We start from the raw sequence: 4,626 nt of genomic DNA on the forward strand, positions 1-4,626 counted from the left end.
AGGATCGATCATTGGGGAAGCCCATAATGTATATTACGGGTTTATGATTCTTCGCAACCAAGAGTGGTGTATCTGAGAGGTTCTGATAAATAACTTTGATTGAGTTGTAGGGCAATACCTCTTATACTATAATTATAAAACCTTTTAAGAATTATTTTATGATTGACTAAATCAAAGGCTTTTCTGAAATCTCAAAATGCGCCTAATTTCAAGAGCTTGGTTTCAAATTTAGTTAAAACTTTATTCTTAATATTCAGTAAAGCTTCTTCAGTAGATTTCTCTTTCTGAAAACCATGTTGTTGTTGGGCAAGGAGATTAAGTTTGCTAAAATGATCAGACAGTCTGGAATTCATTATCGGCTCCATTACTTTTGAGAATATTGGTACTACAGATATGGGTCTGTAGTTATAGTAGAGTAAGGTCCACTTTAGTGTTGCATTTATACTAGGGTGATCTTTAGACTCGGAGGAAATACCCCAGTGCCTGATATTTTATCACAGGTTGCAGAGAAAGGAAGACTAATTATTCATCATCGCCACATGCGCCGTTTTTTTTTAATGAACTTATCACGTTAAAAACTTCGGTCTCTGTTGTTGGTGATAGAAACACAGATCCTGGTGGGCGTGTCAACATATAAAATTCAAAGTTTTTTTTGTTGAACAAGGAGGACGTTGGAGCGCTTGAAAGTAAAAACAAAAAGGGCATAAAACAACTTTTCAAGTGTTCTACCTCAATAATCAACACCATCTATTCTAGGGACACTGGGGATAGTGCTACTCAACTTAGACATCATCTCTTTTGCTGTCGTCCATAGTTTCTTTGGACTATGTTGAATTGCAATGAATTTATTTTTGTAATAGTTTGCTTTAGACTTATTTATGTCGCAGCTTAACTTGTTTCTTATCTTTTTGTATTCAATCAATTTACTGATATCTTTAAATCTTGTAAATGCATCGTAAAGGTTGTTTTGTTTATTTATCAGTTTGAAAAGAGATTTCGTAATCCAGGGTTTCCGTGACCTGTTATGCCTTTTTGGCTTTTCAGCCAAAAAGGCCAATTAAATTAAATTTTTGGCTTCTCAGCCAATCAAAAGTTTAATTCCCATTTTTTGACTGCTGGCGCTAGTGCTCCTTCAGTAACTCACAGCGATCTCTATAAAACTTTTATTAATATGAATCAAACAAACTCTATTTTATGGCACCAACCACTGACATCGAGATCAGAAACATAATTATCTCATTAAAAAACAACACCGCGTCAGGCTTTGACGACCTGACTGTAGCTCCCATCAAAGCAATAAACGACCTGATATGTTATCCTTTTGCTCATATATGTAATAAAATCCTTGAAACAGGCATATTTCCTCATAAAATGAAAATAGCTAGGGTGTGTGATACATAAAGAAGGTGAGCTAAGTAATCTAAATAACTATCGGCTAATTTTGATACTGCCATTATTTTCAAAAGTCGCTGAAAAAGTGATAAACTGTAGGTTTTCTAAATATATTTTTGACAAAAACATCATAACGCCTTGTTAATATGGATTCCAGAAAGGAAAATCCACAGAATCGGCTTTGTTGAACATAAAGGAAGAAATAATAAGTAATATTGAGTCTCGCCTTTACACACTCGGTATATTTTTAGATTTTCGCAAAGCGTTCGATTCTATAAAACATGACATTCTTATAGGAAAGTTACCACGGTATGGAGTAAGGGGAATCGCCCTTAACCTTATCAAAAACTATTTATTAGATAGAACTCAATTTACTGTCCTGAATAGTTTTAGATCGCAGATTTCCCGCATACAGTTCGGTGTTCCACAAGGTTCCATCCTTGGACCATTGTTATTTCTAATATATATAAATGATATTGTTAACGTGCCGCTTACTCCCTATATTATATTGTATGCTGATGATACTAACGTGTTCTTTTCCGGAGATAACCTGCAAGAGCTTGAAAAAACTGCAAATAGCTGGCTTAATGAACTATCTGTATGGTTAGAGTCAAATCAGCTAGAATTAAACACAAAGAAAACAAATTATGTAATATTTAGATCAAAGAAAAAACCATTACACTATAAACCACATATCCACTTTCTAAATTCAACAATAGACTCTACTAGGGCACACAAATTTCTTGGAGTATGGTTTGAGGAGTTTTTAGGTTGGACTAATCATGTAAATAACTTAAGATGTATCATCTCACGTTCAATTGGATTGCTGCGCAAGCTAAGGGAATTACTACCAAACTGGCTCAAACTAAACCTGTATTACGCTCTTGTATATTCTCGGTTACAATATTGTCTTTTAGTATGGGGCACAACAACGAAAACGAACACTGAGAAAATATTCCTTTTACAAAAGAAGGCTGTAAGAATTATTGACAATTTAGGCTACATCGAACATACAGCATCCTCATTCGAAAAATATAAGTTACTACCAATAGAACATGTCCTCTCTCATAAATTGGCAATCGTAATTTTTGATCAGATCAAGCATGATGAGGCACATTTCCTCGATACTTATCTTCATAAGCCTGCGGAATACGATCTTAGGAGTACCAATTATACAAAACCAAATGTTAGAACTAACTATGGAACTCAAAAACTAGATTACCAAATTCCTAACCTACTAAATAAACACCCAAGCATTGTGCAAATAGCACAGCAGTGTAGAACAATCCACCCATTCAGGAAAGAAGTTAGAGCATATTTCCTTGAAGCTGATCGCCTACCTTAGATTATTTAATATGGCTTTTATGTGTTCTTATTGCAAATATAGTGCCTTTAATATGTCCTTCTTTCATGGTGTTATGAAGTGTTGTGATGTGTTAATATCAGACGTGCGTTGGATGATTTTGTTGATAATGACGATTTTAATGTCAATGAATACAGTTTTCTCTGGTTTTTGTTTCATGATTTTATTTTCATTAGTTTGTTTCTTTTTTATATTTTTATTATGACGCATTGCTTATGTTTATATTGATGATATTGATTGGAATGGTTTACTGATGCCTATGTTTATTTCAGTCTTGTTGCTAAATTATTGTATGCTGTCTCTGTTGACTGCTATAGGCAGGGGAGGGGGGGGGGGGGGGGGGGGCTAGCGGCCTCGTCAGAGGGCTTTTTTGCCTTCTTTTGCTGCAGCCCCCAGACATATGTATCACACATGTATGTCTGGAATAAACTATTCTATTCTATTCATAGGCATCTTTTGTTTTCTCCAAGGACTTATCATATAATCTACTGGAGCTTGGTCCATTGAATATATCCCTCCAGTTTATGTTTCATACAAGTGCTGCAAAGCTTTCGATATTATATAGTCGTTTATATCTCGATAATAAGGCCTACTGGTATTCGTTTCATTGCAGCTATTGTTTTTACATGGGACAAAGCAAAACAGGAGTAAGTGATGACTTAAATCAACTGTCATTACACCGGATGCTATGTCGATAGTCATTACATTGGATATACACAAATCAAGTAAAGTCAGTATCAGACATAACACGATCAGGCCGATCTATAATATTTTCAGAAACGCTTGATTGCACAACATCTAAAAATTCCTACTGCCATGAGTCAGATAGCGTCCGGTTGATATTAAAATCTCCAATAAGTATCACAGTCAATTTACTACCAGAAGAATACTGAAAAATAGCTTCCAGGAATTCAAGAAATACACTAGGGGACCCAGAGGGCGGTCGGTATATGATAACTATAATGTAATTACGGAACTTCACAAGAAGGCACTCAACATTCGAATAGACACAAGTATTTTCGCAAATAACACTGCATACAAGGTTATTCATGGTAATAAAAACCCGAGACTCAGGAACACAGAAGGGGACAAACACAACACGTACAGTTTCTGTGTTCCTGAGTCTGGGGTTTTTATTAGCATGGATCAACACCAGCTCGCCTGTTTTTTTAAGTGTCGTTGCAGTAATACTATGTTACTTTTATAGTAAAGGGATACTCCCCGACCTTTCTTTTTTACTACAAAACATGCCTACATGGTTAAAACCATTAAATTCAGGAATATGAAAATCAGAACTAAGTCATGTTTCAGTGAATGCTAAATTATCAAAGCGGTCGTCACATTTGTTTCTAATCCTTCTTGTAAGTAAATGAACGAAACATAACATGCTTTGGCTGCGTGAAATCTTTTCTTGAACAATATTTTTGAATAAAGTTCTAGTATAATATTAGTATTCAGCAGAACAGTCCATTAATAAAAAAGAAAAAAGAAATCAAGAAATGGCTTGAGTGCAGTTCTTTTTGTTGCATCCCTTCCAGGTCTTCTTTGCATTCTATATTGGTAATGCCACCTGCCGCTTTTCTCATAAGCATCTTGCCGTCTTTGGGCCAAGCAAATTGATACGCTTTGTGGTCGTTTTAATCCTTTTCTTCCATTTTTTGTTTGTTTTTTGCGCTTAGATTTTTTCAGATGCGTAATATGAACTCTAAGAAATGTCCGTGTGTCTACTTACAAGCAAAACATTTAAATAGCCAATCTCTGCGATCAAGGAAATCAGCTCAGCGAATGATGAGCCGGAACATCCATTTAGACCTAAAAATGAAGTCTAAAAATGAAGCAAAGCCTCATGCTTGCATTGCGTAACGCCTCAG

General features: G+C 35.4%; 1 pseudogene; it reads right to left on the bottom strand.

Moving 5' to 3' along the window:
• Window positions 1–3,277: 3,277 nt before the first annotated feature.
• LOC120839103 lies at window positions 3,278–4,142 on the bottom strand (annotated as a pseudogene).
• Between the last annotated feature and the right edge of the window lie 484 nt (window positions 4,143–4,626).

The sequence above is a fragment of the Ixodes scapularis genome, unplaced genomic scaffold (genome assembly GCF_016920785.2).
Source record: "Ixodes scapularis isolate PalLabHiFi unplaced genomic scaffold, ASM1692078v2 PGA_scaffold11__112_contigs__length_91849675, whole genome shotgun sequence".
In the NCBI taxonomy this organism is placed as follows: Eukaryota; Metazoa; Arthropoda; class Arachnida; order Ixodida; family Ixodidae; genus Ixodes; species Ixodes scapularis.